The following is a 27,237-nucleotide window of genomic DNA, read 5'->3' as shown; positions in this document are numbered from 1 at the left end:
GAAGCAACCGAGCGGTAATTCTGAAAGAAAACATTCACTAGCGCTTCAAAAAAGCATTTCAATTATATAAATAGTTTTTTGAAAACGTTCCAACTACTTTAATGCGACTATCTGTGTGTGCCTCCACAGCAAAGTTCCTCAGCCCGGACTGAAGGTAGACACAGACAGACACACACACAATAAGATAACACAGGGCAACGGAGACGGAAAACAGAAGGCAGATGAAGATGCAGTCAAACAGCAGGAGTGAGAGAGATATTTTTATACTCCGTTTGGTACCTCAATTTACGAACACATTTACTGCACAAATCTCTGTACAACCTCATGGTCAGAACTTTTCATTTTATTTTACTCGACCACCTGCCCCTCTCACCCTACACCCACCAATGCAGGCCGCGTCCAGAAACCGCACTCTAATTTTGTCGTGTGACAGAAACTTTACGAATTCATTAACCATTAGCATTTTACTTTTCATTCTATTTTACTCGACCACCTCCCCCTCTCACCCCACCAGTGCAAGCCGCGGCCACAAACTACAATGTAATTTTGTCGTCTGTCAGAAAGTTTAAGAATTCATTAAGCATTACCACTTTTTCAAGACGGTATCACATGTAATGTACCAACTTTTCACTTTATTTTACTCGACCACCTGCCCTTCTCACCCTACGCCCACCAATGCAGGCCGCGGCCACAAACCGCACTATAATTTTGTCGTCTGACAGAAACTTTAAGAATTCATTAAACATTACCACTTTTTCAAGACGGTATCACATGTAATATACCAACTTTTAATTTTATTTCACTCAACCACCTGCCCCTCTCACCCTACACCCACCAATGCAGGCCGCGTCCAGAAACCACACTCTAATTTTGTCGTGTGACAGAAACTTTACGAATTCATTAACCATTAGCATTTTACTTTTCATTTTATTTTACTCGACCACCTCCCCCTCTCACCCCACCAGTGCAAGCCGCGGCCACAAACTACAATGTAATTTTGTCGTCTGTCAGAAAGTTTCAGAATTCAATGAATTTGAATTTGAATTTAAAACATTTGTAGAGCGCAACATACACCCTGCGGTTTCTTGGCGCTGTGTAGACAAGGTTAAGCAAAACGGAGCCGTGGATGGCTGGCCCAAGAGATAATCATGAGGCACAATTTACAGGGGAAAGGCTTGTTTAAACAAAAAAGTTTTAAGGTCTTTGCGGAAAGAGGAATAATGGGAGGCAAAACGTAAGTAGTCGGGGAAGGAGTTCCAGAAGGTAGGAGCCAGAGTTGAAAAATTGGCTCCTCCCCACTTTTTTCGTTTGTAGCGGGGAATTTGGAGGAGAGATTTGGACGATGATCGAAGCTCTCTGGCTGGAGCATATTCATTGATCAGAGAGGAAATAAAAGCGGGAGCATAACCCTGGCGAGCCTGAAAAATCATACAACCAGTTTTAAAAAGGGAACGTTCCTTGACAGGGAGCCAATGAAGCTCCTTAAGGAGGGGTGTAGAGTGATGGAAGCGCGAAAGACCAAACACCAATCGTGCCGCTTGGTTCTGAACCATCTGGAGCTTCCGCAGGCTGTACGCAGGGATGCCGTTGTACAGGGCGTTGGCGTAATCCAGCCGCGAAATCACCAGAGCGGACATGATCAGTTTGAGGGCCAGAGGGGAAAAGAAACGAGAAACAGTGCGAATAGTACGGAGAGTGAGGAAACAAGAGGAGACAACAGAACTGATTTGTGAGTGTAAGGTGAGTTGGTTATTCACTTTAACACCCAGGGTTTTGACTGTGGAGGAGGGAGTGGGGGAAGGACCAAAAGAAGGGGGCCAAAACAGAGAGTTCCAGGGACTGGAAGAACCACCCGTGAGAACCAACTCGGTTTTGTCCGGGTTCAATTTGAGATGGTTGTGGTTCATCCAGTCCCTGATGAAAATCATAATAGACTGGAAATTAGAAGTAGAGTGGGGAGAAGAGGAGAGACTGAAAATGAGCTGGAGGTCATCCGCATAATTATATACGGTGACCTCCAGCTGCTGGAGCGCAAAGATTAAAGGAAAGATGTATAGGTTAAAGAGTAAAGGAGAAAGTGAAGAACCCTGGGGAACACCACAAGTGACGTGGAGTGGAGTAGTCGTGAAACCCCCCAACCGAACCGCCTGGGTGCGGTCCCTCAGGAAGGACGATAGCCAGACCAGGGCTGAGCCCTCGATTCCCGCCGCTCTGACACGTGAAAGCAAGATGGTATGGTCCACCGTGTCAAAAGCGGCGGAGAGATCGAGGAGCACCAACGCCTGATGTTTATTTTGGTCCATGCCATCCCTGAGGTTGTCCAGGACCGACACCACGACGGATTCGGTAGAGTGCCTAGGGCGGAATCCGGCCTGACGAGACGCCAAGCCTCCATTCACCTCTACATGGACGCTGAGTACCGAGGTGACATGGCGCTCAAGCACCTTCCCCAAATAGGGCAGTAGGGAAATGGGGCGATAGTTGGCAAGGGTGGACGGGTCCGCGCCGGACTTCTTCAGAATGGGCACAATTGTGGCTGATTTGAGTGCGGGGATCACGAGTCCCTGAGCAACAGAGCTATTGAGGAATGTGATTGGGGACCTTCGCAGAAGCGTGTCTGCATTTACCTTGGGCACTGCTGTTTCTTCTTCGTGTCTGTCGCTGCCGGGTGCTGGGCTCCTGACGCCGTTGGTGATCCCTGTTGACGGCGCCTCACACCATCTTGGCTGCCGAGGGGAGGAACTACGGTTCCCAGCATCCATAGCGGCCGGACACCACCGCCACTTCCTGTCCCGCGCACCAGGAGGTGCACAAAATCGAGGAGCTCCCTCGGTGGAGCGGGGACCTTCGCAGAAGCGTGTCTGCATTTACCTTGGGCACTGCTGTTTCTTCTTCGTGTCTGTCGCTGCCGGGTGCTGGGCTCCTGACGCCGTTGGTGATCCCTGTTGACGGCGCCTCACACCATCTTGGCTGCCGAGGGGAGGAACTACGGTTCCCAGCATCCATAGCGGCCGGACACCACCGCCACTTCCTGTCCCGCGCACCAGGAGGTGCACAAAATCGAGGAGCTCCCTCCGCATCGCGGACGCGCGCGGACGTCGCCGGGCGGAGCCCGGGCAGAGGGCGGGCCGTCTGTGGCCGTCCGGGGACGACAGGGGACGGGCGGGCCACCCCCCTAAGAACACCTCAACCGTAAGTGTCATACCTAAGCGCAAACATGGGTGATTCCACTACCATAAACACCCACATTGATATATCCTCCCAGGATGCTGATACCTCTGCCTCAGTCTCCCTGATCACATCTTTTGAAACACTAATTGAAACCGCTTTCAATGAAATTGTAGAGACAGAGAGGAGGTTTTCAATGGGTCCTTATATGACTAACAACATACCAAGTGCTTCCGGAAACACCCATATTACCCCCGAGATTACAGTGGTTAAGCCACCACTTCCACCTGCAGCCGTGCCTACTGTATCGGAAGACGAAAACACAGTTATATATATAGCTACAGATTCTGCCCTATTAAGAACTACAGCAGTTAGCCAACTGGCACCTCTGTCTAAAGAAACCACCCCTATTAGCATACCTGTTTCCCAGGGGGATGTCATTACCCTGGATGTTACGGAGCCCAGCAGTAACAAACCAGGAGGGTGGAAAAGGAAACGATGCATCATTAAGCAAAGTACTAATAAAAGAAAACAACCCTCATCAAACAAGCGTCAGCCTACTCCCCAAAGCCTGTGGAACAAACAAAAATCTCTGGGGGTGGCAACTGTACCCACGGAGGAAAAAGACTCTATGGATATAGACAATATATCTTTTTCACCCATAACCCACCCTGATGGGAACGGTAATACTGTTTGGACCCAAACAACACTAATGGGAGATAATTATAACTTTTCCAAGCAGAATGGGAACTTTATTGAAACTATAGTAGACACTATTTTTAATCGAGTAGAGAAACTTATGATCAACCAATTTAATAATGTTTTTAAAAGACTGGACAGATTGGACAACCTGGTCAAAAATGTTGAAGCCAAAAGAAAGGGGTCTATTAGCCTGGACCAAATTAGAGCCGACCGTCTTTTAAAGGATCTTGAATCCTTAAGCAACACCCTTTTATCAAAAACACAGGCTGCTTGCATTGTATTGAATAAGGGAACAAAAAACCTGGAATCATCATCATCATCGCCCATCACACAACCTCCAGCCCAACCACGAACTGTTAATGCAGGGGCTAAGTGTGTAAAACCTAGTATGACTGTTAAAACCATCCCTACCCCTGCACCAAGGAAAATCACCCCTTTGGCCACTACTAACAAAAGTGTAACCAGCAAGGATGACTACCTTGCCCAACCTATTACAGCTACAACATCAGCTGCACACGATAACATAGGTTCTACCCAAGTAAGGTTAAATAAGTCCTACAAAAACGAAGGGCCGGTGCGTCCTTTACACTTACCACCGGATGCCTGCCCATTTGTTTTGATTTTGGCAGGAGTACCAGTGCTGAGGGAGGATCAGGGGGAAACCTGGGTTCAACTCCGAAACAAATGTATAGACTGGCTAACTAAACATAAAGGGGTCGGATATGACATATCAAGAGAAATAATATCAGCCCGCAGGGTGCCTTGGATTGGACCACTACCTAAAGATAAGGATGGAGATTGTGTAGTTCTTAATTTCAAAAATCCAGGAACTGTAAGACATCTGCTTAATATAAGTGGTAACTGTTCAGCTATTTCCACGGTTGTAACTATGCTACCTTTAAGCTACTTTTACAGACAGCCACCTATGCAATTCCAACCGCCTTTAATGCATTTTTATCCTCTACCAAGGCACCCTCAGCCACCAGCCATGCATTTCCAGCCAGTTGCTTTCCCCTTCAATACATTTAATAGATTTGCACCCCTGTCAGGTTTGGATATGTTGGACTGACCATCTCTAATTAAGCCAGCCTACTCAGTTGCTTCCTTATCATCTGTCACCAACGGAAATCAGACAGATATAAATCCCCTGATAGGAAATCCTGTAAGAGGCCAATCTACGAATCATAAGTCCTCGGACTCTGTACTTTCCGTTGTGAGTTGGAATATAGCGGGTCTTAACTCCAAACTGAAAATCAAAGAATGGCTTGACTGGGTGAAAACTAATTGTGACTTGTTGTTGCTCCAGGAAACTTGGTGTTTAACTGACCCTACAATGGAGGGCTTCTGCTGCTATAACTCAAAGGCCTTAGCCTCATCTATGGGACGGCCAAGCGGGGGGCTATCCATTTGGTCAAAGATAAAACCAGGGGTACAAATCAAAACGATACCAACACCAGGCAAAAGTTTTATGGCTGTAAAATACATTAATAGGATGATTTTATGTATAATTAATTTTTATAATAATGATTTTGTTAATCATCCCAATGGAAATTTTTTGTCCTTGTTTGGTTTTATTGATGATATCGTTGAGGGTTTGAAATATGGTCATTACGATGGTATTTGTATAGGGGGAGATTTTAATGCACATATGTATCGCACGAGTGCTCCGTGTCAAAATGGTGAGGAATTAAAGAACATATTAGCCTCACGTAACTTAGTGAACGCCATGGAAATCGCTGGTACTAGCGCCGAAACAAAATTCGCACCCACCTATATAGGCCAAGGCTGCGCCTCAACGATTGATTATGTATTTCTTTGTCCATCTCTGTGTAATATAATTAGAAAAGCTGAGGTTATTTGTAGTACATATAGTGACCACTATCCGCTAGGAATACATCTAGACCATCCTCAGACAAGAAAGGCTGCATTAAAGGTTGAGAGTGGCCCACAAAATCTGGTACTGTCTACTGATAGACTTAGACTAATATGGAAAGGGGCGGACAACAAAGCTATTCTAGCCAATGTAATCAGAAAGCACCCAGTGTTAATAGACATTTGTCTGTCCTTTGAGAGCACCGATGAAGTGTTGATTGGGGCATTTGGTAATCTCTGTGGGGCAGTGAGAAGGGAATCCTCTAAACCATCTAGGCCCAACACAGACCACAGCCCACGCTGGTTTGATTCCGCGTGTTCTAAAGCCAATAGGGAATTGAGGGCGGCCTTACAACTAAACCCTAGGGATTTTAACCTAGTGAGAGAACTAAGAACTAAATATAAACTCGCCCTACGGACAAGAACAGAGGCTTTAGTGGTTAACCATTGGGAGTTACTAATACGGAATGTCTCTCTAAAAGACACCGCGGGGTTCTGGAAAGAAGTCAAATCACTCAGGTCTTTTGGTTCTAACATCCAACCAATTAACTGCAACATCAATGGAGAGGACTGGGTGGAGCACTTCTCCAAAATCTACAACATAGCTGCCCCTAGCATAGATTCTATTTTGCCTATAAACAATAATGATCAACTGAACTTCTCAATATCTGAGGTGGAGGATGCAATTTCTGATAGTGCTAGTAATAAAGCCCCTGGCCCTGATGGTCTTTCTATCGACCAGATCAAATCGGAAATTAACTTTTGGGCCCCCCTATTATGTAACTTATTTAATCATTTGACCGATAGCTCCATCCCTGAAACCTGGTCGAACAGCGTCATCGTACCAATATTTAAGAAAGGTGACAGGGCCGATCCGGCCTGTTACCGACCGATTTCGCTGATCGACAATACATTAAAAGTCCTTGGTAGGGTATTATTTAAGAGAATAAGGGATTGGGCCGAAGATAATAATGTGTTACACTGCAGCCAATTGGGGTTTAGAAGCCATGTGGGCACTGTTGAGCAGTGTCTCAACTTGAACCTAATCATGGCCAAATATATTATCGTTAAAAAGTCCCCACTTTATTTAGGTTTCATGGATCTGAGTTCCGCTTTTGATTTTGTTAACCGCTCTAGGTTATGGTCACAATTGCTGGAATATGGTTTAGATGATTCTTTAGTACATTTCCTTTCATATTTACACAGGGATCTTAAGGCAAAAGTACGCATTAACAACGAAGGTGAATTATCTGGTGACATTTCCATCCAAAGAGGAGTCCGGCAGGGCTGTGTACTCGCCCCTTTACTTTTTATTTTATATATCAATGGGCTGAGCCCTGCTCTGAGTAAGAACACTAAGGATGTCCCAATTATTAATGGTTCCCCTATCACTACCTTACTTTACGCGGATGACGCTGTATTGATGGGGCGTACCCCAAATGCGTTGCGCTCATTAATTACAGGGTTTGTTGTTTTTATGTCTGATTTAGGTTTGAATACCAATTTTAAAAAATCATTTATCATGAATTGTGGTTTAAAAAGATACAATATCCTTTCAATCAAAAGTGGCGAAAATGAACTAAAATGTACAAGTACCTTCCCCTATTTAGGGTTATTATTCTCTAATACTGGCTCGTGGCAGCATCACACTGCCCTCGCAAGAAATAAGATTGGCAAATCAATTAATTCAATTCTATCTCTTCGCCAACCGAGAGTGGCAGATGTGATTACCCCATTGTTAAATATTTATCGTACCCAATGTCTGCCAACTGGGACATACGGATCCGAAGTGTGGGGCTATTGTAATAGCTTGCCTCTGCAGCTAGAGGAAAATAGATTTTGTAGGAAGGTATTGGGTGGTATTTCTTGCACACCCATCTTTATCTGCCACCAAGAACTTAAGTTGTTATACATAGCTGATTTCATAAAGTCAAGGCCTACGCTTTTCTGGTTAAAAACCTGGACAAATCCAGCAGCTTCCTTGACCCGTAGCATAATTTTAGACTGTTTATCTCATGAACGATCCAACCTTATACCTTGGCTAAATGCGGTCAAGAATAGTCTAATTAGTGTTGGACATGGTTCCCTGTTTAGCTCACCAAATACCATTGTGCCCGCCCATAAGAACATTGTAAAACGGGCACTATATGAGTTATACAAAGAGGAACGCTTGAGAACTGAATTAATGAAACCAGCTATTATTAAATATCTTCCACTAACTGTGACTAACAATATTGTTTTAAATGAATCCTCCAAACCCTGTAGATATCTGACATTACCGATAGGTAGATGGAATCGGAGCCTCTTATTCAGGTTCCGTGATGGCAGTATCGTAAATTTATTGAGCTTTCCACTCGGCTATAACAAAAATCTAGAAGAGCTTGAATGCCAGTGTTCTGTCGGTGGGAAACAAAGTTTATTGCATTATTTTATTTTTTGTGGCCACTACAAATTGTATATCCATCATTACCTATTGCCAATTTTCAGAAAATACAATCTAAGAGATTTTAAATTGGCATTTAAATTTTTGCAAATGCTACCAACCGATGATGTCACATTTACCGTAAGCTGCTTCATAAAATCCTGTGTTAAATCGAGGGCAAGTATGGAACATGCATAACGGTTTTCGGACGCATAACGCACTTTAAACTTTAAATACAAACTATATAGAAATTTATGAATGTTTTTCTAAACTGTTTGTGGTATAATTCTATGTAATATGCACTTTTTGCCATATATGCTGCTCATTTCTAATTGGGATGTATTTTAACATTTTTAACTTTTAACTTTGTATATGTCTTCACGTATTTTAAAAGATTCATTCTGTATGTACTTTTATGGATTTTTCAGAATCCGAATAAAGATCATTTCATTCATTCATTCGAATGTGATTGGGGGCTGGGGGCAGGCAGAATAAATCTGTTGTAAAATTCGTGCCGGACAGATGTCTGCCGGAGAGCCAGATTTGACTTTAGGCAGCATCTCTAAAAATACATCTTTGGTGAGGGGAGGAATTGAGGTGAGACGGGACTGAACAGTAGGGGGAAGAGGGTCAATGAACATAGAAGAGGGAGGGGGGATATTTGCCTTAATAATTGCGATCTTATCCAGAAAATATGAATTTAATTGGTCACACAGGGCCTGAGTGGGCGGGGATTGGGGTGAAGCCCTGTCCGAGTAGGCTAGATCGTTGACTATAGTGAAAATCTCCCTAGGTTTATTTTCAGATGACTGGATTTTTGTGGAAAAATACATGGTTTTGGTGGCTAAAATTGCTTTTTTGTACTCTGTTAGTAATGAAGAATATTGGTTTTTCAATAGAGGACAGTAATTTCTTCTCCACAGCCTCTCAGCTTGCCGTACGGCCAATTTCTGTTCCTTTAGGTCGTCACTGAACCACCTATTGGAGTCCTTGAGTCGTCGAGTAGAGATGCGGCGTAATGGGGCGACCGAGTCGCAGCTTCCAGCAAGCCAGGTGTTAATAGCGGTGGCTTGTAGATTGGAGGATAGACCTGAGAGATTAGGAGAGGAATTCAGAAGCAGGGAGGTCAGTGTAGGAAAATCAACCCGATTCCAATTCCGCGCCCAGGTGTTTTTGGCGTGCGGAGCCTTAGTGGCGGGGTTGAGAAGGAGAGAAAAGGAAATGAGGGCATGGTCAGACCAAGGGCAGGGAGATACAGTCACGGGGGAGACAGAAAGGTTAAGGGACCAAACCTGGTCTAATGTATGACCATGAGAATGCGTGGGGACAAAAATGTGAGGGACAAAATTCAAGGACTGGAGGGATTCAGTGAATTGTTTAGAAGGGGTACACTCTGAAGGGTCCGAAGGCCAGTAGTTAAAATCGCCTAACACCAGGACAGAGGCGTAATTGACCACCAGGGTGGCCAATAGGTCTTGAAATGCTGGCAGAAACAGAGGCGAGGGCTGGGGTGGACGATACATTAGAAGACAAGTAATCGGAGGAGTAAAAGAGAAAGAGCGGACAACAAGGTATTCAGTGGAAGAGATGGGGGGGAGGGCAAAAATTGAAAATTATAGTCCGAGCGGGCAATTAAGGCTACGCCGCCACCAATCCTGCCTGCTGGGCGATCAGCGCGTAAAGCAACATAGGAAGGGGGGAGAGCAGCCAAGAGAGCAGGTAAGGAAGAGTCACAGAACCAGGTTTCGGTCAGGAGCAGTAAGTCGGGCTTTTCAGAATCAAGCAGGACAAACAGTTCATGGTGGTGCTTAACCGCTGACCTGGTATTGAGCAAGATGATGGATAAAGAAGGAGTGGAAGGAAGGGAACCAAGCAAAGAGGGAGGCGGTGGGAGGAATGCAGGGGGGGGAGACGAAGGAGTCAAGGGAGAGGGGGTAAGCCCTAGTGAGGCGATGTGGCAGCGGACTGACTCTGATAGCGGCCAGTGATCATGAAGAGTAGTGAGCTCCCCAGCAGAGTATGTTATAAAATGGGCATTACGACGGGGCCCTGGGCCTGGTCGGCCGCGGACGGGCGCAGACGGGCTTGACTTATGCGCAACTTCGGCGCGAAGTCGGCGCTCCCGCTGCGCTTCCTCCATACTGCCATTTTATACATGTGAGAGGGAACACTAGACCGCTAACCTGCAATGCCTGTAAGCAGGGCGGAAGTGGTGTTGCAGGCAGGCAGGAAGTGACGCTCCTCTGACTGACCCTCCGCGCAAACGGCCCAGAGCCGGGGCGGAACGGGGTCACGAGCGTGGCAAGGTGAGGTAAGGTACAATTGTGCGCAACACAAATCAAATGAAAATACAAGAGTGCTATTAAAATCAGCAATCAACATTTAGATCGATATTTAAAGTTTAAAATTCCAGCAGCCTCAGCGAGCGTGCATCCGCAGCCTAGCTCGCCGCTTTTGTCACTGGCCGGGCGCTGGGAGCGAGAATAAATCTACTCCAGTTCGGCAACACTAGACCGCTAACCTGCAATGCCTGTAAGCAGGGCGGAAGTGGTGTTGCAGGCAGGCAGGAAGTGACGCTCCTCTGACTGACCCTCCGCGCAAACGGCCCAGAGCCGGGGCGGAACGGGGTCACGAGCGTGGCAAGGTGAGGTAAGGTACAATTGTGCGCAACACAAATCAAATGAAAATACAAGAGTGCTATTAAAATCAGCAATCAACATTTAGATCGATATTTAAAGTTTAAAATTCCAGCAGCCTCAGCGAGCGTGCATCCGCAGCCTAGCTCGCCGCTTTTGTCACTGGCCGGGCGCTGGGAGCGAGAATAAATCTACTCCAGTTCGGCAACACTAGACCGCTAACCTGCAATGCCTGTAAGCAGGGCGGAAGTGGTGTTGCAGGCAGGCAGGAAGTGACGCTCCTCTGACTGACCCTCCGCGCAAACGGCACAGAGCCGGGGCGGAACGGGGTCACGAGCGTGGCAAGGTGAGGTAAGGTACAATTGTGCGCAACACAAATCAAATGAAAATACAAGAGTGCTATTAAAATCAGCAATCAACATTTAGATCGATATTTAAAGTTTAAAATTCCAGCAGCCTCAGCAAGCGTGCATCCGCAGCCTAGCTCGCCGCTTTTGTCATTAAGCATTACCACTTTTTCAAGACGATATGTAATGTACCAACTTTTCATTTTATTTTACTCGACCACCTGCCCTTCTCACCCTACGCCCACCAATGCAGGCCGCGGCCACAAACCGCACTATAATTTTATCGTCTGACAGAAACTTTAAGAATTCATTAAACATTACCACTTTTTCAAGACGGTATCACATGTAATATACCAACTTTTCATTTTATTTCACTCAACCACCTGCCCCTCTCACCCTACACCCACCAATGCAGGCCGCGTCCACAAACCGCACTCTAATTTTGTCGTGTGACAGAAAGTTTACGAATCCATTAACCATTAACATTTTTTCACGACGGTATCACATGTAATTTACCATTTCTCTCTCTATCTGCATTATCTGTCTCTCTGCTAATATCATTTTTTCACTTCATAAACAACTTCTCTCATTATATATAAAGGCTTCAAAATCACACAAATAATTACTCTTTATATTAAACATATTTTATACTTCATATTTCACATTTAAATTAAAAATAGTTTTAGAAATACAACACATTATGACAGCCAAAAATGAGTTTAGTTTCAAACTATGAGGAAAATCAATCATTGTTTGTGAGTAAACCATATTTTATGGTACATGACAAAACAAACAGTTACAGACTTACCTTTACCAATGCTTTGTACGATGTACAACAGTGACAGTCACAAAATAGATATTCGTTTGACGGAAGTCTCAATTATGCTGCTATCACTGCAACCAAAATTCAATGGCACAGATATCCAGTCAATACAGACTCATATATGTCTCTTCAGCCAATCATATTTCCTCCCGCAAAATTTTGTATTCAAATTTACATTTCAGTTGGTTGTCCCTCACAATATTTTCAATGTCACATAAAAGTCACCCATCACCCACTGCCATCTCTGGCTGTTTCCATGGTAACACCTCATTCTGCACCTGGCTGAAGGCACAGGTCAAAAGTTCATATCTCAACGTTCTACAGCAAACTAACAACACTGTTCTCCCTCCAGAAACACCTGCCTATCCACAGCTCTGTTACATGTCATTTTTTTCACACCCAATACTACTTTTTCTTTTACATAACATTAACATGCAACGTAGTCTTCAATCTTCACGTATTAGAATCAACCAATCATTTTTCGTTTTTCAACCACACCAAGCTTCATCCATTTTTTTATCCTGACTTTCAGCTTCTAACTGCCATTCCACTTCCAGAACCCATCGGAGTACGAGTGCATCTGCCTTGAAAATGAAGGTTTGGCTTTTAGGACACAGCTATATTCACTGGAGTGGAAAATATGCAGCAAGCAGACGAATTTCCAACCTTGATTTACCAAATGTGCAGATAACGTGGATTGGGCAAAGAGGATTAAGATGTCACCAATTAATACCATTGGTGAAAACTTTTATGCATCTCCCAGAACCAGACCTTATAATTGTGCACTGTGGTGGGAACGATCTAGGCACATTGACTGGGGTAGGTCTGGAAATGCTTCTAAAAGACACCTTTCGACAATTGATGACACTTTTTCCTCGAACTGCCTTGGTATATTCCAATATATGCCAAAGACAGAAATGGAATTGGTCCAATCAACATTGTGCACAAATTGAGAAAGCAAGGAGACATGTAAATAAATCTGTTTCTGCTTTCCTCAGAGATTATAGCATGGGTTCTATTTACCACAACAACTTGCGTTACCACATGGAAGACATCTATAGGACAGATGGTGTTCATTTCACGGATGAGGGAAACAGAATCTTCCTCTCCAACATCAGACTCTGCATCGGTACTTACTTATAAATGCAGAAAAAACTCAATTAACACAAGGGCTCTTTTCAGAGCCACCTTATATCAAAGCACTCAAACTTCTGATTTATCTCCATTTTCACACTCTTGTAAATAGGAGTGCGCGCCCGAGTGCGTGCACCCTGCAACTTTAAAAAAAAAAAAATATATATATATTTTCGCGTTTAAGGGCCTTACTGCACACCCTGAGAGAACCTACGCAGCAAAACAATCTCTACCTTCTCCCCTTTCCATGTTCCAACGCTTTGAAATGACAATATATTTACTCGCAGTGACAAAATGGCGGTCATTACTTCCTGATTTCCTTCGAATCGAACGTTAACAGACGTCACGCAGCCAAAAAAAATTCCGCTCGCGCGCAGCCGCTTGAGTGCGCGCACCAGTGCGCGCTTATAGATATATAATTGACTTTAACTTTAATTTTCTCAGCAACTACTGAACAGATTTACACCATTCCAAAAAAAGCGTAATCTGCGAGCCGGACTCTACAGTTTTGCCAAATTTCTTATAAATCCATTCAGCCGTTCGACCTGTAGCCGTGTCTAAACGTCCTATGGAAAATAACATGGAGAAAACACGTTTTGGGACCCCCCTTTTATCTCAGCCCCCACTTCACCAATCCCCCCCAAACTTTCAGGGAAGGAGCGCAGTGGACCGATCCATCTTCTTTGAGAAATTCGCAAAGATTCATCCACCAGGGCCAAAGTTAATCCAAATAGAATGTTGAGGATTTCCTATGGAAACTAGGTCCTAACTATAACTACCTACTGGCGACCGCGAACAAGGCGGTAACGCCGAAACGCGTCTAAGCAGCAACTGATCTAAGGAATAAAAGTTTGGATTCAGATTCACGGAGTCAGCGCCTTCTTTGATTGTGAAGTTTGGCATGCAAGAATATATATATATATATATATATATATATGTATATTACCTACTGGCGGTCGCCAGTAGGTATATATAGTTAGGATTTTTTCTCTATGGGTTTTTTGAAAATTCTATGTCTAATAACTTTGGCGTTTGTGGACGGAATCGGCTGAAATTTTCAGGAAAATGGCACATTTTGTTTCTGAGCAGCCCTTGAAAATTTGGGGGGGGTTCGTCCACTGGGGGCCGAGAAAAAAGGGGGTCCCAAAACGTGTTTTTAACATTGAGTTTTCCATAGGGCGGTTGGCCTCACTTTTAGCCCGAACGGCTGAATGGATTTGCACGAAACTTGGCAAAATTGTAGGGACTGGTAGCCCGATGTGCCTTTTGTAGGTCTCAATATATGTGCTCCAGTGGATTTTGAGAAATTAACGTTTAAAAAAAGATATATATCTGTAACAGCGGACCGGTTAGCGCTCTGGTTCGCGGACTTTTCGCGCAACGGAGCTTTGTGAAGCGAAGCTGATTGGTTCTCCGGCGTCTGTCAACATTCCAAACAGTCCGTAGCGGCCGCCATCTTGTCTCTCGGTAGGATCGAGAGACAAGAGGAGGTCAAAACAAAGGGGGAAATAACTATAAGGGGGCATAGTAGATCCTCGCTGACCCCCTAGGTTTGATGTGGAGGTTTTAAAAGGGCCCCGCGGGGCAAAAAAAAATAATAATAATAATAATCGAACGGCTGAATGGATTTGCACGAAACTTGGCAAAATTGTAGGGACTGGTAGCCCGATGTGCCTTTGCTAGGTCTCAATATATGTGCTTCAGTGGATTTTGAGAAATTAACGTTCAAAAAAAGATATATATCTGTAACAGCGCACCGCTTCGCGTACTTTTCGCGTTACGGAGCTTTGCGAAGCGAAGCTGATTGGCTCTCCGGTGTCTGTAAACATTCCAAACAGTACGTAGCGGCCGCCATCTTGTCTCTCGGTAGGATCGAGAGACAAGAGGAGGCCAAAGCGAAGGGGCAAATGACCATAAGGGGGCATAGTAGATCCTCGCTGACCCCCTAGGTTTGATGTGGAGGTTTTAAAAGGGCCCCGCGGGGCAAAAAAAAAAATAATAATAATAATCGAACGGCTGATGACCATAAGGGGGCATAGTAGATCCTCGCTGACCCCCTAGGTTTGATGTGGAGGTTTTAAAAGGGCCCCGCGGGGCAAAAAAAAATAATAATAATAATAATCGAACGGCTGAATGGATTTGCACGAAACTTGGTAAAATATTAGGGACTGGTAGCCCGATGTGCCTTTGCTATGTCTCAATATATGTGCTTCAGTGCATTTTGAGAAATTAACGTTCAAAAACAAGATATATATCTGTAACAGCGCTCCGCTTCGCGGAGATAAAATTATATGTGTATTACCTAGCTGTTGCTAACACCAGTTAGCGACGGCTAGTAGGAGATAGCGACCATCTTGGGTCCCACTTTGCATGTGAGTGATATTTATCACTAATGACATGCAAAGTGGGCATGCCAAGATGTTAGCGACTGGAAACAGTCGCTAACATCGCTATCTCCTATTATCAACTTTTGGAAATATTCGAGATAAGCGCGAATATCTCCAAAAAGTAACAGCTGCCCTGAGCAGTTCTTAGCCATGTTATCCAATGGGAGGTGGATAACATGGCTAAGAGCATTAGCTCGGTAATGCATGAATATCGCGGAGTTTTCAGCGACATTAATGCATTGCGCTCGTTTTTTATCGTATTTGCGATAAACCTTGATAATAGCAAGGTTTATCTGCGATAATTTCTGACGGTAAAAAAATCTTTGCAATGCATCGTTAGGGATAAATATCGCTTAACTTTGGTAATATGCCCCAACGTCTGTTAACGTTCGATTCGAAGGAAATCAGGAATTGTTGAAAAACATTGTGTGCGCCATCTTGTCTTTTTTCAAATGCCACACTTTTGTCGTGCACGGCAGCCATTTTAGATGCCTTGACCAGATCCACTCTGTGAACGCTGTCGATCCTTAGCATGGCTCCCCACCCTCGCAAGCATCTCCCCCAGGCAGTGGTCACCCCCGCTCTCTGTTTTATGCATGGGTAATAAACCTCCCCCCATCTGCGCTGTTCTTCCCTGAGAATCACACCCTGTGCCCGCCCGACACCTCCCTTTCGCCCTATTCACTACCGCACCCTCTGACACTCCTTTTCCTCTGTGTCCGATTGTCCAGGCCGGTCCTAGGCTATCAGCTAGCCCTGCAGATGTAGTTTATGGCCACAGCTGTAAAGAATCACCCGTCTTCAAAGGAGTTATAGTAGATCAAGGCCCACACTCGATGAGATCCGTCACAGCAGAAGCGTTGCTATTATCTGAAAACCATTCTGTATTGTGATTGGGGAGGGGACCGAGCGTGAAGCGGAAGATTCCAGGGATGACTCTTTGTACATCAAAGTTTTTACAATTATGTGTCACATTAAAAATATATAGCACTCCGACAAAGTAGTAAGATTATAAAACTTTAATAATTTATAAATATATACAAGAAAACAAAAATAGTAATAACATATAAACATTTTTAGAGAAAAACAACGAAGTAGCGGTCGGCTGTGCGAATAGTCCCAACGCAGCACAACGTCCAGATTTCCGGCGTGGGGCGTCGCGGGGGGTGGGTGATCAGTAGCAAACTGTTGTGCGAATAGTTCCAAGGCAGCAGAACGCGCCGAAATCTAGATGACACAAAAGTGATGTCTAGTAAGTTGCCACCCAGCAAATAACGGCGTGGGGCGTCGCGGGGGGTGGGTCATCAGTAGCAAACTGTTGTGCGAATAGTTCCAAGGCAGCAGAACGATGGCACCAAGGTGATGTCCAGTAAGTTGCCGCACTGGTTTTGGTATCCTACAATGCTGCTCCGAATAACGGCGTGGAGCGCCCCGGGGGAGGCGGCGTGAACGGGCCTCTCCAGGTGGAGTCTCGTCTGTTGTAGTGGGGCGCCCCTTTACCGTTTCAGTTGCCATTCCGTCCGCTTTTGGTCCACTGTGTCAAAATCCGCCATTCAGCTGAGTTGCGCCCACTCTTGCGGTGCAGCGATAGGCGGCTGTCACAGGACTCTCAAAATGGCGGCAGGCTGTTTCCTTTTTGGGCCTGGTCCACTGAAATGGCCCTGGGACACCTTGGAAATCGGACGCTTGTCTGCTAGGTCTTGGACCCCATTCTCGAAAGCGTCCCCTCCGCCTTGAGAATTCATCAAAAGTTTTGGGGGCCCCGAATCCTGCAGGCTTCTGGTGGGGAGCGGCTGCCATGATTGCTCGCGGAATGACCACGACGGAGCTACGAGATGGTGGTGCTCTCATGGTGACGCCAGCTTCAGTCTGAAACATCCAGAAACAAGGTGGGGCTTTCATCGTTTGGGGGAAAAAAAAAGTTTTCATCCAATGAAAAGTGTTGTTTTTAGGTCATATGATCAAGCCTTCCATCATTAGGAAACCAAAAGTAAAATGAACCAATGAAAAGTTTTATAAACAAGTCACATGACCTGTTATGCGGCATAGGGTATAAAATGCGGAGAAAATACGTTGGCACGTGAGGCGGCGTCAGTAGCGGACCGATGTGCGAATAGGCCGAAGGCAATACAACGCGCCAAGATCCGGATGGCATCGAGGTGGTGTCATAGTTGAGAGTTCTGAGCAGCGGTTGTAACACTGTCTGAAGCTTATTTGCAGCTGCTGCAGCTTCACTACGCGCCAAGATCCGGATGGCACCGAGGTGGTGTGTAGGAAGTTGCCGCACTGGTGTGGCCATCCTACAATGCTGAAAGTCGGCGTGGGGCGCCCCGTTGGCCTATGAGTTTGCGTCAGTAGCGGACCGATGTGCGAATAGGCCGAAGGCAGCACAACGCGCCAAGATCCGGATGGCACCGAGGTGGTGTCTAGTAAGTTGTCGCACTTCTGTGGCCATCCTACAATGTTGAAAGTCGGCGTGGGGCGCCCCGTTGGCCTGTGAGATGGTGTCAGTAGCGGACTGATGTGTGAATGGGGCCAAAGGCAGCGCAACAATATTTTCTACTATATTTCCGGTGTAGAAGAGACCACAAGGCGCTGAGATGCCAAGATCCGGATGGCACCGAGGTGGTGTGTAGCAAGTTGCCGCACTGGTGTGGCCATCCTACAATGCTGAAAGTCGGCGTGGGGCGCCCCGTTGGCCTGTGAGATGGCGTCAGTAGCGGACCGATGTGCGAATAGGCCGAAGGCAGCACAACAATATTTTCTGACTGACACCACAAGGCGCTGAGATGCCAAGATCCGGATGGCACCGAGGTGATGTCTAAGTTGCGGACTGATGTGCGAATGGGGCCAAAGGCAGCGTAACAATATTTTTTGTATGGAAGATACCACTAGGCGTTGAGATGCCAAGATTCGGATGGCACTGAGGTGATGTCTAGCAAGTTGGTGTGGTCATCCTACAATGCTGAAACTCGGCGTGGGTCACCCCATTAGCCTGTGAGATGGCGTCAGTAGCGGACCGATGTGCGAATAGGCCGAAGGCAGCACAACGCGCCAAGATCCGGATGTCACCGTGGTGGTTTCATAGTTGAGAGGCACTTCATCTGCAGTGGGGCGCCGAGATCCGGATGGCACCGAGGTGATGTCTAGCAAGTTGCTGTACTGGTGTGGTCATCCTACAATGCTGAAACTCGGCGTGGGTCGCCCCATTAGCCTGTGAGATGGCGTCAGTAGCGGACCGATGTGCGAATTGGCCGAAGGCAGCACAACGCGCCAAGATCCGGATGTCACCGTGGTGGTTTCATAGTTGAGAGGCACTTCATCTGCAGTGGGGCGCCGAGATCCGGATGGCACCGAGGTGATGTCTAGCAAGTTGCTGTACTGGTGTGGTCATCCTACAATGCTGAAACTCGGCGTGGGTCGCCCCATTAGCCTGTGAGATGGCGTCAGTAGCGGACCGATGTGCGAATAGGCCGAAGGCAGCACAACGCGCCAAGATCCGGATGTCACCGTGGTGGTTTCATAGTTGAGAGGCACTTCATCTGCAGTGGGGCGCCGAGATCCGGATGGCACCGAGGTGATGTCTAGCAAGTTGCTGTACTTGTGTGGTCATCCTACAATGCTGAAACTCGGCGTGGGTCGCCCCATTAGCCTGTGAGATAGCAGTTCTTTGGATTTGGGCCTGGCTCGTCTGCTGTAGTGGGGCGCCCCTTTACCGTTTCAGTTGCCATTCAGCTGAGTTTCGGCTGCTCTTGATGCTACAGCGACAGGCGGCTGCAACAGGACTCTCAAAATGGCGGCCTGTTCTTTGGATTTGGGCCTGGTCCACTAAAATGGCCCTGGGACACCTTAGAACTCGGACGCTCGATTTTTTTTTCCTTTCCTGTACATGCAAAAAAAGGTAAATGCCCGGTACGTTACACGCTTCATCTGCCACGATGAACTCTCTAGAGGAACCGAAAAAAAATATAGTTGTGGTAACTATACCATGCATCGTCATATGGAGAGGTGGCACCAATTAATTATAGTGCTGCATAAAAGAGAGATTTGGAGGAGAACCCCTGACCTGCTAGTACATTCATCAAAGAAGTGGCACTGAGAGCTTCAGAGGCAAGGGAAACGGTCCCAAATATTTAGAAGAACTTTGGAAAGATTAAAATGACATGTTTAGATTGTGGCAAATTTATTTCATGTGGACATCTGAGTGTTACTCTAATAAATACAGCATATGAACATCATCATAGTCGATGGTTGGTAGAGACATTTTGACTATATCCTGGACCTGCCCGTCCTCGCCCAAAATGGCGCCAGAATAAATGGGACTCGTAACTCCTTGTTGTGTACTGGTTGCAGAACCTTGAAATCACGAGATACGTATGCAGTTTTGAAGCACATGGCGGGCGGGGACGAGAATTGATTGAATATTTCGACATCCCTATTGATATTAAGTTCTGATGTGTTATTGATTACTGTACTGTTGAAAGTTCGAATTAACGTCACCCATGGTACTTGCCCGCAAATGTATATCTAGATAATTTTATTGTAACTGGCCCTGTCGTATTTTAATTATAAAATGTACGTCCACCGATTCCGTAACTGTTAGACACCTTAGTTCTTGCAACCTAATGGCCCGCCCGTTACGTTCCTCTACAGTGTAAATGTCTATTCATCATATACGATTACAGTTTGCTCCGTGGCCGGTCCACGTGGTTATAGGCTCGTATTTGTATAATGAAATTTTCACAATAAAGGTTTTTAAAAGAAAACATGGTAGTAGTATATACATTGGTAAAGTTTTTAATAATAGTCACTGTTTTAGAATCATTAAAAGGCAAGTGAAATAAAGCAGACCAATTACATGAAGGGTAAAAGGTATAATACGAAGGAACGCAGTAAAGATAAATGGTCAAGGGCTGTTGTGTTTTCTATTCCTGCAACATAAAGTGATCGATAAGAATCTCATATTCAGGCGTATCGGCGACTAAGACAGCAGGTCGACCCTCTTTTGCTCAACGGCTCCGTCATGGGACGAAGAAACGCTCTTTTTCTCGAAAAAAGAATATATTTTACTTGCAGGACAGTTGTAAAATTTCCGGGAAAGTACATTAGCCTGGAACATTATAACATATATTTAAGAAAAAATAATGTTCGGAAGTAATGAAAAGCGTAATTTTTAGGTCATATGACCAAGCCTTTCATCATTACAATAAGAAAAGTAAAATGAACCAATGAAAAGTTTTATTAACAAGTCACATGACTTGTTATGCTTACGTTACGCGCTGCGCGCCCCGGATGACTTCCGGATGCGCTAACGCGGCGCGTCATATGACGCATTACGCGACAACGCAGGTACAGAATATAGTCAAAATGTCTCCACCAACCAGCGGTCGGAACACAACCCCTTTCAGCAGGCTAAATAGTTCTGTTAAATGACAACAGAAGGGACAGGCAACAAGAACCATCAGTCAAAGAGGGGAGGGCTAGTTCTTCTCTACCGGGTTACATTGGGGCGCTACCGGAACTGATCGAATTGGTAGTCTACAGTGTTTCTGGATGTTTCAGACTGAAGCTGGGGTTAGCATGAGAGCAGCACCATTTCGTAGCTCCGTCGTGGTCATTCCGCAACCAATCATGGCAGCCGTTCTTTATCGTTATTTTGGGCGGGGTGGGTGGCGGAGCAGAGCTGTTTTGCAGCCATCATTGTGTGGAGTTCAGTTCATCTCACTAGTTTTGTATTTGTCATGAGGGGTTGTTCCTAATGTTTCTATTTTAGCGAGGTCAAAAAGAGATCCCATTAGTGGCCTACTGATTTTGCTCGATTCCTTTTCTTTTTTTTTACACGATTTTTCGTTATCTGCAAAGACTAAACAGAGTATTGCGACTCTGTGTTTGTTTGTAAATAGAGAATGAACCAAAGAGAACTAATTCTAAAACAGTAAATACTTGGATAACAATGAATCAAATGGAGAGAGAAGCAGGCACGACGGATTACAATGGGGGCAAAGACCTGCGTTAACTACCTTTCACTATCTGCAAAGAGAGAGTACTCCTAATAGAAATGAGGGGGGGGGGCACCATTCAAAGCAGATCAGTGTGCATAAACACGAAAATGTTTTCACTTACCACGTACTTGACATTCGACAGCTTATGATATTTGCTATTAAAAAACCATTGAAATTCACTGAAAAAACCATAGGTTATAGACCATATATAGTTAGGAATTAGCATTTACAAAACCTTGAAAATTCACTGAAAAAACCATAGGTTATAGACCATATATAGTTAGGAATTAGCATTTAAAAAACCTTATTTTACTCACACAAAACCATTGAAATTCCATATATAGTTAGTTGCACTAACTATATATCGCGCACCTGCAATCCACTGCTGATGATGTCACATATTACATCATTCATGACATGGTCAGTGACATCACTGATGACATCACTGATGACATCTCAAATGACATCACTGATGACATCACTGATGACAACATCCAGTGACTGTATGTTTCTGTAAAGTTAAAATGTGTCTTACATATTGAAGAATGAGTGGAAGTATAAGTGTCTGGACAAAGGATTTAGTAGGTGCATGACTGAATGCATGAGTGAGTGATTAAATGTGTCTCACTGAGTGCATGGGTTAGTGACTAAAGTGTCTTAATTTGTGCATCATTATGTCTGTTGTTCTGTAAACTGCTGCATGTTTTGATCAGTAGCTATATGATTAACTATATGGGTTACTGATTGATTGTCCAAGTATTTGTATGGGAGACTGAGTGTGTGTGTGGCTGGCTGGGAGGTGTGTGACTCTGTGCAGATCAATGTGTACTTGTATCAATGATTGTATAACAAGGTAAGTATGTGTTAGTATATGTTTGAAAATGTAAGGTGCTCTATGTTTAACTGTATAGACAAGAAAATGGAAGTGTCATTGATTCTTTACAGGACTGACTAGGTGTGTGAGTAACTCCATGGATGAGTGGCAGACTGTGAGTGTCTGTATAGGTGTATGAGTGCATATGATAGTGTTGTAAAGATGAGTGATTGTATGTATGAATGATAGTATGGGTGAATGAGTGAAGGTGTGTGTAGACGTAGGAATCAGTGAGTGCGTATGTAGTAACTAGTATTGGTGTGTCAATGGTTTCAAAAATTATATTCTGTATTTAACACTGGGTGAAACAGAGGTTATATTAAAATGTGAGGAGATGCATTGTATTGTCACATGAATGATATCATCAGTGATGTGGTCATTGATGTCAAATGAGATGTCATCAGTGATGTCATCAGTGATGTCATTTGAGATGTCATCAGTGATGTCATCAGTGATGTCATTTGAGATGTCATCAGTGATGTCATCAGTGATGTCACTGACCATGTCATGAATGATGTAATATGTGACATCATCAGCAGTGGATTGCAGGTGCGCGATATATAGTTAGTGCAACTAACTATATATGGAATTTCAATGGTTTTGTGTGAGTAAAATAAGGTTTTTTAAATGCTAATTCCTAACTATATATGGTCTATAACCTATGGTTTTTTCAGTGAATATATATATATATAACATTTCTATGGCAAAATGAAACCCCTCATTTTGTTCCTTTTCAAATTAAATGTATTAAGTGTTACCACTTTATTCCAATCAAGATGACTTCAGGTGTGCCATACTTTTGTCATAAGTAAGACTGTTAGCATTCTAGTTGTTCTTTAGAACACTCTGGGACATTCTGTCATTGGGCTATAGTTGGGCTACATCTGGCTGATATTTGGGCTACATTTGTTTTTTTTTGTCTCTGGTGGCCATCTTTGGGCTACATTGGGCTACATTGGGCTACATTGGGCTACATTTGGGCTCTAACATATATATAGCCCAATGTAGCCCAATATATATTTTTCAAAGTTAATTTTCGTCAAAACCACTGGAGTATATATCTTGAGACATAGAAAAGGCACATCGGGCTACCAGTCCCTACAATTTTGCCAAGTTTTGTGGAAATCCATTCAGCCGTTTGAGCTAAAAGTGAATCCAACCGCCCTATGGAAAACTCAATGTTAAAAACACGTTTTCGGACCCCCCTTTTTTCTCGGCCCTCGCTTGACGAAACCCCCCCAAACTTTCAGGGGACGCTCAGATACAAAATGTGCCATTTTCCTTAAAATATCAGCCAATTCCGTCCATCAAGGCCAAAGTTATTCAACATAGAATTTTCAGAAATCCCTATTCAAAAAAATCCTAACTATATATACCTACTGGCGACTGCCAGTAGGTAATATATATATATATATATATATATATATATATATATATATATATATATATATATATATATATATATTACCTACTGGCGGTCGCCAGTAGGTATATATAGTTAGGATTTTTTCTCTATGGGTTTTTTGAAAATTCTATGTCTAATAACTTTGGCGTTTGTGGACGGAATTGGCTGAAATTTTCAGGAAAATGGCACATTTTGTTTCTGAGCAGCCCCTGAAAATTTTGGGGGGGTTCGTCAAGGGGGGGGCCGAGAAAAAAGGGGGGTCCCAAAACGCGTTTTTCCCATGTTAATTTCCATAGGGCGGTTGGCCTCACTTTTAGCCCGAACGGCTGAATGGATTTGCACGAAACTTGGCAAAATTGTAGGGACTGGTAGCCCGATGTGCCTTTTGTAGGTCTCAATATATGTGCTCCAGTGGATTTTGAGAAATTAACGTTTAAAAAAAGATATATATCTGTAACAGCGGACCGGGCAGCGCTCTGGTTCGCGGACTTTTCGCGCAACGGAGCTTTGTGAAGCGAAGCTGATTGGTTCTCCGGCGTCTGTCAACATTCCAAACAGTCCGTAGCGGCCGCCATCTTGTCTCTCGGTAGGATCGAGAGACAAGAGGAGGTCAAAACAAAGGGGGAAATAACTATAAGGGGGCATAGTAGATCCTCGCTGACCCCCTAGGTTTGATGTGGAGGTTTTAAAAGGGCCCCGCGGGGCAAAAAAAAAAAATAATAATAATAATCGAACGGCTGAATGGATTTGCACGAAACTTGGCAAAATATTAGGGACTGGTAGCCCGATGTGCCTTTGCTAGGTCTCAATATATGTGCTCCAGTGGATTTTGAGAAATTAACGTTCAAAAAAAGATATATATCTGTAACAGCGCTCCGCTTCGCGTAACGGAGGTTTGCGAAGCTGATTGGTCATTCTGTCACTGGGCTATAGTTGGGCTACATCTGGCTGATATTTGGGCTACATTTGGTTTTTTGTGTGTCTGGCGGCCATCTTTGGGCTACATTGGGCTACATTGGGCTTCATTGGGCTACATTCGGCTAATTAGCAAATAGCTCATCGCAAACTAGGAATGGTAAAGAATCGCTATTTATTCCTTAAAGTTCGCTATTTAGGAAATGCAAAAAACTTTGATGATACATATGGCGGTTCATCTCTAACAAGATAAGAAGCATAGGGATACATTTATGATGACTGGCGCATCACCAGGGATGTGTTAGTCATTCTGTGCCGCTGTTCCGTCACCTATGGTGTGCTGCATTTACAATGCGGCGCATCATGGGGCAAAAACAGCACAGATGCGTGATGTATCTGTGCCGTAAAGGTGGCGCATTGCTGGAGTTGTATCGCAAGTGTGATGAAGCTCCAGCAAGGGTCGGGGGTGCCCCTGTCGCAGGGTTTCTGTTCTCACACAGAACTGTGGACAGAGGATTGGAACCTCGGCGAATTAGGGTGTCCCAAAACTCACGTTAGTAATCAAAAACTCCTTAGCAAGCTAGGTACAGTGTCACATTGGATATAACAAACTCTCAATGTTTAGACAATCCAGAATATGAACTTATAGTACCTCAGGATACGTGGAACTCATGAACAGTCGGTCGTTATAGATTTCTTAGAAACCAGAACATGGAGTTAAGAAGAACAGATGTGTATTTGAAATGTTTATTTACTAATGCCGTCTTCTCAGGCGTAGTACCTTAGATAATAAAAGTACACATATTATCAGTAGCAAAATTACCAGCATAGTTACTAGTACATAAAAAGTGAATGGTGATAGTATGTTAACATGCTGTAAATGAATAAGAGTTAGCAACACTTATAAGCAGCCGCGGGCCGTGGAGGGAGTTACGGTGAGGCAGGGAGAGAAGCAGGGTGGAGAATACAAGTACACATATTATCAGTAGCAAAATTACCAGCATAGTTATAGTACATAAAAAGCGAATGGTGACAGTATGTTAACATGCTGTAAATGAATAAGAGTTAGCAACACTTATAAGCAGCCGCGGGCCGTGGAGGGAGTTACGGTGGGGCAGGGAGGCGGGGAGGGGGAGGGGCAAGGTAGAGAGGGCTCCACCCTGCTTCTCCCCCTCCCCGCCTCCCTGCCCCATCGTAACTCCCTCCACGGCCCGCGGCTGCTTATATCCCACCCTCCCTAATACACATATTATATTATTTGCTAAGAAGGTCTCTTTGTGTTGGTTTAGGGCGTGCCCATACTTTAGTGTCTTAGATTTGAAGGAATCACATCAGCATACACCAGCTCTCTCTTCATGTGAACCGCATCAACTGTTGTGTATGTGTGTTCGGCAAAGCAATATAAAACCCGCCTCATGCCCAGAATTGGCAGAAATTGCACTTATGTTATGAGTATGAAGTCGTGGAGATCAGACCTCATAACAATTCTGTATCGTGTTGTTCTTGAAACTTTAGCACTCGCTGTACAGATATAGTTTAACAAGTAAAGCAGATAGTAGACCAATAACATATTATTCTCATGTAAACCACGATGAACTACTAGGTGGAAAGCTAAAGCAACAACTAAGTGTCGTGTGCAGAAGTTGCAAAAAAGGAAAAATGGCGTTTAAACCGGTAATGAGCCCATGCTAACTTAACACGGTGTAAAGATATCCAGGACCTAGATGACACCTCCTCATGATCCGGAAACGAACTGAATAAGATGATAGAAGTGCCATCTCATGAGAGCAGATTGCAAGTTTATATGTGGACGGTCCGCAAGGTAAAGCATTAAAAACTAGGAAAATTTAATGCTAAAGAAAAATAAAACAGCCAAGTACTTTATCGAGTCTTAAGCCAATAGGCAAGGTAAATAATAAAAACTTGACAAATAAGTCAATGAATTGTCAATGAAATGCTAGTACTCAGCATATCAAACATGAAAAAGGTCTATGACATAACTGTGAATGCAAAATAAGCTGCAACAGCCTCCAATAGGAAGTCACCGTCTTCATCCGAAAACAGTTCAGCCATCCAATTTAAAAGCGGAAAAGAACATACGTGCTCTCCCAGCACCGGATCCTCTATCACCATCAGAGGACAGCTCGGGGGGTTTTCAAGAAAGCTCTGTTCCAAGAAAGACTGTGCTGCCGCCAGTAAATTCCAGGGACCAAGTAGTCCATGCATCAATGCCACAGCCATAATCCTTTCGCCAGGACAAACCAACTCGTGAGTAATGATAGGAGTCATCAGCTGATTAAAGTCGACGTCAGGAGAAACCGGTCCGCAGAGACACAAATCAATGGCCCAATCGAAATCACAGGTCAGGCAGTGAAATACAGGCTGGACACAGGTGAAGTAGGAGAATCGAAAAGATAATCCATATGCCGTGCTTAATATCGCCAACGGCATTGTGCCATAATATTCTAGCATGCGATTGCGGAACAGTGTCAGCAGCTGCAGGGTGGGAGGTTGCATAGGAGGGACATCCATATTTAAAAATGTAAAAAA

This window comes from Lissotriton helveticus, chromosome 8, assembly GCF_964261635.1.
Source record: "Lissotriton helveticus chromosome 8, aLisHel1.1, whole genome shotgun sequence".
Taxonomy (NCBI): domain Eukaryota; kingdom Metazoa; phylum Chordata; class Amphibia; order Caudata; family Salamandridae; genus Lissotriton; species Lissotriton helveticus.
This window is presented reverse-complemented; position numbering follows the sequence as displayed.